Source organism: Tachypleus tridentatus, chromosome 1, assembly GCF_004210375.1.
Source record: "Tachypleus tridentatus isolate NWPU-2018 chromosome 1, ASM421037v1, whole genome shotgun sequence".
Lineage (NCBI taxonomy): Eukaryota > Metazoa > Arthropoda > Merostomata > Xiphosura > Limulidae > Tachypleus > Tachypleus tridentatus.
The window spans coordinates 105,214,022-105,225,446 of record NC_134825.1 but is presented as its reverse complement, the minus strand read 5'-3'; positions in this window follow the sequence as shown (position 1 = coordinate 105,225,446).

The window sequence follows — 11,425 nt, the reverse complement described above, 5'->3', positions numbered from 1 at the left end:
TGAGTAAGTTATTCTGACTTAAGGTTCTGTACAGAGAGGAAGTTGTTCTGTCTTAACGTTATATATAAAGTGAGGAAGTTATTCCTGACTTAAGGTTATGTACAGTGAGGAAGTTATTCTGACTTAAGGTTGTATACAGTGAGAAAGTTGTTCTGACTTAAGGTTGTATACAGTGAGGAAGTTCTTCTGACATAAGGTTATATACAGTGAGTAGTTATTCTGACTTAATCATGTATGCTGAGAAGGTCAAACCAACCATGTCAGTCTGAACTAAGGTACAGAGAGTTTGTCTAATCTAAGCACAGTGTCATGAGGAATGTTCAGTCTTAAGGTTATGTTATGTGTAGAGAAGGTGTTCTGACTTAAGGTTATATACAGTGAGGAAGTTTGTTCTGACTTAAGGTTATGTACAGTGAGGAAGTTGTTCTGACTTAAGGTTATGTACAGTGAGGAAGTTGTTCTGACTTAAGGTTATGTACAGTGAGGAAGTTGTTCTGACTTAAGGTTGTATACAGTGAGAAAGTTGTTCTGACTTAAGGTTGTGCATACAGTGAGAATATTCTCAATTTGACTTAAGGTTATGTACAGTGAGGAAGTTGTTCTGACTTTAAGGTTATGTACAGTGAGGAAGTTTTTTCTGACTTAAGGTTATATACAGTGAGGAAGTTGTTCTGACTTAAGGTTATATACAGTGAGAAAATTGTTCTGACTCTAAGGTTATGTACAGTGAGGAAGTTGTTCTGTTTGAAGGTTATCTACACAGTGAGGAAGTTATTCTGACTTGTGGTTGTATACAGTGAGAAGTTGTTCTGAATGTAATGTTATGTACAGTGAGGAAGTTGTTCTGACTTAAGGTAATATGCCAGTGAGGAATTTGTTCTGACTTAAGGTTATATACAGTGAGGAAGTTGTTCCTTCTTAAGGTTATGTACAGTGAGTAAGTTGTTCTGACTTAAAGCAATGTACAGTGAGGAAGTTCTTCTGACATAAGGTTATGTACAGTGAGGAAATTGTTCTGACTTAAGGTTGTATGCAGTGAGGAAGTTGTTCTGACTTAAGGTTGTATACACAGAGAAAGTTGTTCTGACTTAAAGTTATGCAACAGTGAGTAAGTTATTTTGACTTAAGGTTATGTAAACAGTGAGGAAAGTTGTTCTGTCTTAACGTTATATACAGTGAGGAAGTTCTTCTGACCTGGGTTATGTACAGTGAGGAATTATTGACTTAGGTTGTATACAGTGAGAAAGTTGTTCTGACTTAAGGTTGTATACAGTGAGGAAGTTGTTCTGATTTAAGGTTATCTACAGTGAGGAAGTTGTTCTGACTCTTAAAGTTGTATACAGTGAGGAAGTTGTTCTACTTAAGGTTATATACAGTGAGGAAGTTGTTCTGACTTAAGGTTATATACAGTGAGGAAGTTGTTCTGACTTAAGGTTATGTACAGTGAGGAAGTTGTTCTGACTTGGTTATGTGTGAGAGAAGTTGTTCCTGACTTGGTTGGTTATGTACAGTGAGGAAGTTCTTCTGACATAATGTATACAGTGAGGAAATTGTTCTGACTTAAGGTTGTATACAGTGAGGAAGTTGTTCTGACTTAAGGTTGTATACAGTGAAAGTTGTTCTGACTTAAGGTTTATATACAGTGAGAAGTTATTCTGACTTAAGGTTATGTACAGTGAGGAAGTTGTTCTGTCTTAACGTAATGTACAGTGAGAGGAAGTTCTTGACATAAGGTTATGTACAGAATTATTCTAATTTTGAATGCAGTGAGGAAGTTGTTCTGACTTAAGGTTTATATACAGTGAGAAGTTATTCTGACTTAAGGTTATGTACAGTGAAAAAGTTGTTCTGTCTTAACGTAATATACAAAGTTGATCTGTTCTAACGTAAGGTTATGTACAGTGAGGAAGTTGTCTTGACTTAAGGTTGTATACAGTGAGGAAGTTGTTCCTGACTCTGTTGTTATTTACAGTGAGGAAGTTGTCCTGTTTTAAAGTTATTTACAGTGAGGAAGTTCTTCCTGACTTAAAGTTATGTACAGTGAGGAAATTGTTCTGACTTAAGGTTATGTACAGTGAGGAAGTTGTTCTGACTTAAGGTTGTATACAGAGAGTGAAGTTCTTTTGACTTAAGGTTATGTACAGTGAGGAAGTTGTTCTGACTTAAGGTTGTATGCAGTGAGGGAATTTATTCCTGACTTAAAGTTGTATACAGTGAGAAGGTTGTTCTGACTTAAGGTTATATACAGTGAGTAGTTATTCTGACTTAAGGTTATGTACAGTGAGGAAGTTGTTCTGTCTTAACGTAATGTACAGTGAGGAAGTTGTTCTGACTTAAGGTTATATACAGTGAGGAAGTTGTTCTGACTTAAGGTAATGTACAGTGAGTGAAAGTTGTTCTGACTTAAGGTTATATACAGTGAGGAAGTTGTTCTGACTTAAGGTTATGTACAGTGAGGAAGTTGTTCTGACTTAAGGTTGTACAGTGAGGAAGTTGTTCTGACTTAAGGTTATGTACAGTGAGGAAGTTGTTCTGACTTAAGGTTATGTACAGTGAGGAAGTTCTTCTGACTTAAGGTTATGTACAGTGAAGAAAGTTGTTCTGACTTAGGTTATGTACAGTGAGGAAGTTGTTCTGACTTGGTTATGTACAGTGAGGAAGTTGTTCTGACTTAAGGTTGTATACAGTGAGAAAGTTGTTCTGACTTAAGGTTATATACTGTGAGTAGTTATTCTGACTTAAGGTTATATAGAGTGAGGAAGTTTTTCTGACTTAAGGTTGTATACAGTGAGGAAGTTGTTCTGTCTTAACGCAATGTACAGTGAGGAAGTTCTTCTAACATAAGGTTATGTACAGTGAGGAAATTATTCTAACTTAAGGTTGTATGCAGTGAGGAAGTTGTTCTGACTTAAGGTTATGTACAGTGAGAAAGTTGTTCTGATCTAAGGTTATATACAGTGAGGAAGTTATTCTGACTTAAGGTTATGTACAGTGAGGAAGTTGTTCTGTCTTAACGTAATGTACAGTTAAGTATTCTGACTTAGGTTATGCAGTGAGAAAGTTGTTCTGACTTAAGGTTATATACAGTGAGGAAGTTGTTCTAACTAAAGGTTATGTACAGTGAGGAAATTGTTCTGACTTAAGGTTGTATACAGTGAGAAAGTTGTTCTGACCTAAGGTTATGTACAGTGAGGAATTTGTTCTGTTTTAAGGTTAGGTACAGTGAGGGAGGTTGTTCTGACTTAAGGTTATATGTACAGTGAAAGTTTTTCTGACTTAATGTTATATACAGTGAGGAAGTTGTTCTGATTTAAGGTTATAAACAGTGAGGAAGTTGTTCTGACTTAAGGTTGTATTCAGTGAGGAAGTTCTTCTGACTTAAGGTTGTATACAGGACAGTGAGGAAGTTTTTCTGACTTAAGGTTATATACAGTGAGGAAGTTTTTTCCAATTTAAGGTTGTTTACAGTGAGGAAATTGTTTTAACTTAAGGTTATAAACAGTGAGGAAGTTGTTCTGACTTAAGGTTATGTACAGTGAGGAAGTTGTTCTGACTTAAGATGTACAGTGAGGAAGTTGTTCTGACTTAAGGTTATGTACAGTGAGGAAGTTCTTCTGACTTAAGGTTATGTACAGTGAGGAAATTGTTCTGACTTAAGGTTGTATGCAGTGAGGAAGTTGTTCTGACTTAAGGTTGTATACAGTGAGAAAGTTGTTCTGACTTAAGGTTATATACAGTGAGGAAGTTGTTCTGACTCCTGGTTAATGTACAGTGAGAAGTTGTTCTGATCTTTAAGGTTATGTACAGTGAGGAAGTTGTTCTGACTTAAGGTTGTATACAGTGGAGGAAGTTCTGACTTAAGGTTATGTACAGTGAGGAAGTTGTTCTGACTTAAGGTTATGTACAGTGAGAAAGTTGTTCTGACTTAAGGTTATATACAGTGAGGAAGTTGTTCTGACTTAAGGTTATGTACAGTGAGGAAGTTGTTCTGACTTAAGGTTATGTACAGTGAGGAAGTTGTTCCGACATTAAGGTACAGTATACAGTGAGGAAGTTGTTCCTGACTTAAGGTTATGTACAGAGAGGAAGTTGTTCTGACTTAAGGTTATGTAACAGTGAGGAAGTTGTTCTGACTTAAGGTGTTGTACAGTGAGAAAGTTGTTCTGACCTAAGGTTATATACAGAGAGAAGGTTGTTCTGACTTAAGGTTATGTACAGTGAGGAAGTTGTTCTGACTTAAGGTTATTACAGTGAGGAAGTTGTTGTGACTTAAGGTTGTATACAGTGAGGAAGTTGTTCTGACTTAAGGTTGTCTACAGTGAAAAGTTGTTCTGACTTAAGGTTATATACAGTGAGTAAGTTATTCTGACTTAAGGTTAATGTACAGTGAAAGTTGATCTGTCTTAACTTGTAATGTACAGTGAAGTTCTTCTGACATAGGTTATGTACAGTGAGAAGTTATTCTGACTTAAGGTTGTATGCAGTGAGGAAGTTCTTCTGACCTAAGGTTATATACAGTGAGTGAGTTATTCTGACTTAAGGTTGTATACAGTGAGGAAGTTGTTCTTTCTTATACATGTACAGTGAGGAAGTTGTTCTGACTAAAGGTTATATACAGTGAGAAGTTGTTCTGACTTAAGGTTATGTACAGTGAGGAAGTTGTTCTGTCTTAACGCAATATGTACAGTGAGGAGGTTGTTCTGACATAAGGTTATGTACAGTGAGGAATTTATTCTGATTTAAGGTTGTAGGTGCAGTGAGGAATTTGTTCTGACTTAAGGTTGTGTACAGTGAGAAAGTTGTTCTGACTTAACGTTATATACAGTGAAAAGTTATTCTGACTTAGGTTATAAACAGTGAGGAAGTTCTTCTGTCTTAACGCAATGTACAGTGAGGAAGTTCTTCTGACATAACGTAATGTACAGTGAGAAAATTATTCTGACTTAAGGTTGTATGCAGTGAGAAAGTTGTTCTGACTTAAGGTTATATATACAGTGAGTAAGTTATTCTGACTTAAGGTTATGTACAGTGAGGAAGTTGATCTCCACTTAACGCAATGTACAGTGAGGAAGTTCTTCTGACATAAGGTTATGTACAGTGAGGAAATTGTTCTGACTTAAGGTTGTATGCAGTGAGGAAGTTGTTCTGACTTAAGGTTGTATACAGTGAGGAAGTTGTTTTGACTTATAAGGTATGTACAGTGCTGGAAGTTGTTCTGTTTTAAAGCAATGTACAGTGAGGAAGTTCTTCTGACATAAAGTTATGTACAGTGAAATTGTTCTGACTTAAAGTTGTATGCAGTGAGGAAGTTGTTCTGACTTAAGGTTGTATACAGTGAGGAAGTTGTTTTGACTTAAGGTTATGTACAGTGCTGAAGTTGTTTTCTGATTTAGGTTATCTACAGTGAGGAAGTTGTTCTGACTTAAAGTTGTTATTTACAGTGAGGAGGTTGTTCTTGTCTTAACGATATATACAGTGAAAAAGTTGTTCTGACTTAACGTTATGTACAGTGAGGAAGTTGTTCTGACTTAAGGTTATATACAGTGAGGAAGTTGTTCTGACTTAAGGTTATGTACAGTGAGAAGTTGTTCTGACTTAACGTTATGCGTACAGTGAGGAAGTTGTTCTGACTTAAGGTTATATAGAGTGAGGAAGTTGTTCTGACTTAAGGTTGTATGCAGTGAGGAAGTTGTTCTGACTTAAGGTTATGTAAAGTGAGTAGTTGTTCTGACTTAAGGTTATGTACAGTGAGGAAGTTCTTCTGACATGGTTATACAGTGAGGAATTGGTAATGTACAGTGAGGAAGTTGTTCTGACTTAACGTTATATACAGTGAGGAAGTTGTTCTGACTTAAGGTTATGTACAGTGAGGAAGTTATTCTCACTTAAGGTTATGTACAGTGAGGAAGTTGTTCTGTCTTAAAGGTTGTATACAGTGAGGAAGTTTCTTCTGACATAAGGTTATGTACAGTGAGAAATTATTCGGACTTAAGGTTATGCACAGTGAGGAAGTTGTTCTGACTTAAGGTTGTATACAGTGTTGTTCTACAGTACAGTGAAGTTGTTCTGACTTAAGGTTATATACAGTGAGGAAGTTGTTCTGACTTAAGGTTATGTACAGTGAGGAAGTTGTTCTGACTTAAGGTTATATACAGTGAGAAAGTTGTTCTGACTTAAGGTTATATACAGTGAGGAAGTTGTTCTGACTTAAGGTTATGTACAGTGAGGAAGTTGTTCTGACTTAAAGTTGTAATACAGTGAGGAAGTTGTTCTGACTTAAGGTTATGTACAGTGAAAAAGTTGTTCTGACTTAAGGTTATATACAGTGAGGAAGCTTGTTCTGACTTAAGGTTATGTACAGTGAGGAAGTTGTTCTGACTTAATGTTATATACAGTGAGGAAGTTGTTCTGACTTAAAGTTATAAACAGTGAGGAAGTTTTTCTGACTTAAGGTTATGTACAGTGAGGAAATTGTTGTGACTTAAGGTTGTATGCAGTGAGGAAGTTGTTCTGACTTAAGGTTATTTACAGTGAGGAAGTTGTTCTGACTTAAGGTTATATACAGTGAGGAAGTTCTTCTGACTTAAGGTTATGTACAGTGAGGAAGTTGTTCTGTCTTAAGGTTACAGTGAGGAAGTTCTTCAGTGAGGAAGTTGTTCTGACTTAAGGTTGTATGCAATGACAGTGAGAAAGTTGTTCTGACTTAAGGTTATATACAGTGAGAAGTTGTTCTGACTTAAGGTTGTGTACAGTGAGGAAGTTTGTCTCTTAACGTAATGTACAGTTAGGAAGTTGTTCTGACTTAAGGTTATATACAGTGAGGAAGTTGTTCTGACTTAAGGTTATGTACAGTGAGGAAGTTGTTCTGACTTAAGGTTGTGTACAGTGAGGAAGTTGTTCTGACCTAAGGTTATGTACAGTGAGGAAGTTGTTCTGACTTAAGGTTATGTACAGTGAGGAAGTTGTTCTGACTTAAGGTTATGTACAGTGAGGAAGTTGTTCTGACTTAAGGTTATGTACAGTGAGGAAGTTGTTCTGATTAAAGGTTATGTACAATGAGGAATTTCTTCTGACTTAAGGTTATGTACAGTGAGGAAGTTGTTCTGACTTAAGGTTATTTACAGTGAGGAAGTTGTTCTGACTTAAGGTTATGTACAGTGAGGAAGTTGTTCTGACTTAAGGTTATGTACAGTGAGGAAGTTGTTCTGACTTAAGGTTATTATACAGTGAGGAAGTTGTTCTGACTTAAGGTTATGTACAGTGAGGAAGTTGTTCTTGACTTAAGGTTGCCATATACAGTGAGGAAGTTGTTCTGACTTAAGGTTATATACAGTGAGGAAGTTGTTCTGACTTAAGGTTGTATACAGTGAGGAAGTTGTTCTGACTTAAGGTTGTATACAGTGAGGAAGTTGTTCTGACTTAAGGTTATGTACAGTGAGGAAGTTTTTCTGACTTAAGGTTATGTACAGTGAGGAAATTGTTCTGACTTAAGGTTATGTACAGTGAGGAAGTTGTTCTGACTTAAGGTTGTATACAGTGAGGAAGTTGTTCTGACTTAAGGTTATATACAGTGAGGAAGTTGTTCTTCTTAGGTTATATACAGTGAGGAAGTTGTTCTGACTTAAGGTTATGTACAGTGAGGAAGTTGTTCTGACTTTAAGGTTATGTACAGTGAGAAAGTTGTTCTGACTTAAGGTTATGTACAGTGAGGAAAGTTGTTCTGACTTAAGGTTATGTACAGTGAGGAAGTTGTTCTGACTTAAGGTTATTGTACAGTGAGGAAGTTGTTCTGACTTAAGGTTATACAGTGAGGAAGTTGTTCTGACTTAAGGTTATGTACAGTGAGGAAGTTGTTCTGTCTTAACGTAATGTACAGTGAGGAAGTTGTTCTGACTTAAGGTTATATACAGTGAGGAAGTTGTTCTGACTTAAGGTTGTGTACAGTGAGGAAGTTGTTCTGACTTAAGGTTATATACAGTGAGGAAGTTGTTCTGACTTAAGGTTATATACAGTGAGGAAGTTGTTCTGACTTAAGGTTATGTACAGTGAGGAAGTTGTTCTGACTTAAGGTTATGTACAGTGAGGAAGTTGTTCTGTCTTAAGGTTATGTACAGTGAGGAAGTTGTTCTGACTTAGGTTATGTACAGTGAGGAAATTGTTCTGACTTAAGGTTATGTACAGTGAGGAAGTTGTTCTGACTTCTAGGTTATATACAGTGAGGAAGTTGTTCTGACTTAAGGTTATGTACAGTGAGGAAGTTGTTCTGACTTAAGGTTATATACAGTGAGGAAGTTGTTCTGACTTAAGGTTATGTACAGTGAGGAAGTTGTTCTGACTTAAGGTAATGTACAGTGAGGAAGTTGTTCTGACTTAAGGTTATATACAGTGAGGAAGTTGTTCCTGACTTAAGGTTATGTACAGTGAGGAAGTTGTTCTGACTTAAGGTTATATACAGTGAGAAGTTGTTCTGACTTAAGGTTATGTACAGTGAGGAAGTTGTTCTGACTTAAAGTTATACTACAGTGAGGAAGTTGTTCTGACTAAATTGTATAAGTGTTGTTGTTCTGACTTAAGGTGTGTACAGTGAGGAAGTTGTTCTGACTTAAGGTTATGTACAGTGAGGAAGTTGTTCTGACTTAAGGTTATGTACAGTGAGGAAGTTGTTCTGACTTAAGGTTATGTACAGTGAGGAAGTTGTTCTGACTTAAGGTTATGTACAGTGAGAAGTTGTTCTGACTTAAGGTTATGTACAGTGAAAAAGTTGTTCTGACTTAAGGTTATGTACAGTGAGGAAGTTGTTCTGACTTGAGGTTATATACAGTGAGGAAGTTGTTCTGACTTAAGGTTATGTACAGTGAGGAAGTTGTTCTGACTTAAGGTTATATACAGTGAGGAAAGTTGTTCTGACTTAAGGTTATGTACAGTGAGGAAGTTGTTCTGACTTAAGGTTATATACAGTGAGGAAGTTGTTCTGACTTAAGGTTATGTACAGTGAGGAAGTTGTCTGACTTAAGGTTATGTACAGTGAGGAAGTTGTTCTGACTTAAGGTTATATACAGTGAGGAAAGTTGTTCTGACTTAAGGTTATATACAGTGAGGAAGTTGTTCTGACTTAAGGTTATGTACAGTGAGGAAGTTGTTCTGACTTAAGGTTATATACAGTGAGGAAGTTATTCTGACTTAAGGTTATGTACAGTGAGGAAGTTGTTCTGACTTAAGGTTATGTACAGTGAGGAAGTTGTTCTGACTTAAGGTTATATACAGTGAGGAAAGTTGTTCTGACTTAAGGTTATGTACAGTGAGGAAGTTGTTCTGACTTAAGGTTTGAGGAAGTGTTCAGACTGAAGGAATGTACAGTGAGAAGTTTTCTCTTAATTGTTATGTACAGTGAGGAAGTTGTTCCTTGATCTTAAGGTTATGTACAGTGAGGAAAGTTGTTCTGACTTAAGGTTATGTACAGTGAGGAAGTTGTTCTGACTTAAGGTTGTATACAGTGAGGAAGTTGTTCTGACTTAAGGTTATGTACAGTGAGGAAGTTGTTCTGTCTTAACGTAATGTACAGTGAGGAAGTTGTTCTGACTTAAGGTTATATACAGTGAGGAAGTTGTTCTGACTTAAGGTTATATACAGTGAGGAAGTTGTTCTGACTTAAGGTTATGTACAGTGAGGAAGTTGTTCTGACTTAAGGTTATTTACAGTGAGGAAGTTGTTCTGACTTAAGGTTATGTACAGTGAGGAAGTTCTTCTGACTTAAGGTTATGTACAGTGAGGAAGTTATTCTGACTTAAGGTTGTATGCAGTGAGGAAGTTGTTCTGACTTAAGGTTATGTACAGTGAGGAAGTTGTTCTGACTTAAGGTTATGTACAGTGAGGAAGTTGTTCTGACTTAAGGTTATGTACAGTGAGGAAGTTGTTCTGACTTAAGGTTATGTACAGTGAGGAAGTTGTTCTGACTTAAGGTTATATACAGTGAGAAAGTTGTTCTGACTTAAGGTTATATACAGTGAGGAAGTTGTTCTGACTTAAGGTTATGTACAGTGAGGAAGTTGTTCTGACTTAAGGTTATGTACAGTGAGGAAGTTGTTCTGACTTAAGGTTATGTACAGTGAGGAAGTTGTTCTGACTTAAGGTTATATACAGTGAGGAAGTTGTTCTGACTTAAGGTTATGTACAGTGAGGAAGTTGTTCTGACTTAAGGTTATGTACAGTGAGGAAGTTGTTCTGACTTAAGGTTATGTACAGTGAGGAAGTTGTTCTGACTTAAGACACAGTGAAAAGTTGTTCTGAAATATTATGTACAGTGAGGAAGTTGTTCTGACTTAAGGTTATGTACAGTGAGGAAGTTGTTCTGACTTAAGGTTATGTACAGTGAGGAAGTTGTTCTGACTTAAGGTTATTTACAGTGAGGAAGTTGTTCTGACTTAAGGTTATGTACAGTGAGGAAGTTGTTCTGACTTAAGGTTATGTACAGTGAGGAAGTTGTTCTGACTCTAAGGTTATATACAGTGAGGAAATTGTTCTGACTTAAGGTTATGTACAGTGAGGAAGTTGTTCTGACTTAAGGTTATGTACAGTGAGGAAGTTGTTCTGACTTAAGGTTATGTACAGTGAGGAAGTTGTTCTGACTTAAGGTTATGTACAGTGAGGAAAGTTGTTCTGACTTAAGGTTATGTACAGTGAGGAAGTTGTTCTGACTTAAGGTTATATACAGTGAGGAAGTTGTTCTGACTTAAGGTTATGTACAGTGAGGAAGTTGTTCTGACTTAAGGTTATATACAGTGAGGAAGTTGTTCTGACTTAAGGTTATGTACAGTGAGGAAGTTGTTCTGACTTAAGGTTATGTACAGTGAGGAAGTTGTTCTGACTTAAGGTTATGTACAGTGAGGAAGTTGTTCTGACTTAAGGTTATGTACAGTGAGGAAGTTGTTCTGACTTAAGGTTATGTACAGTGAGGAAGTTGTTCTGACTTAAGGTTGTATACAGTGAGGAAGTTGTTCTGACTTAAGGTTATGTACAGTGAGGAAGTTGTTCTGACTTAAGGTTATGTACAGTGAGGAAGTTGTTCTGACTTAAGGTTATGTACAGTGAGGAAGTTGTTCTGACTTAAGGTTGTATACAGTGAGAAAGTTGTTCTGACTTAAGGTTATGTATAATGAGGAAGTTGTTCTAAATTAAGGTTATGTACAGTGAGGAAGTTGTTCTGACTTAAGGTTATGTACAGTGAGGAAGTTGTTCTGACTTAAGGTTATGTACAGTGAGGAAGTTGTTCTGACTTAAGGTTATGTACAGTGAGGAAGTTGTTCTGACTTAAGGTTATATACAGTGAGGAAGTTGTTCTGACTTAAGGTTATATACAGTGAGGAAGTTGTTCTGACTTAAGGTTATGTACAGTGAGGAAGTTGTTCTGACTTAAGGTTATGTACAG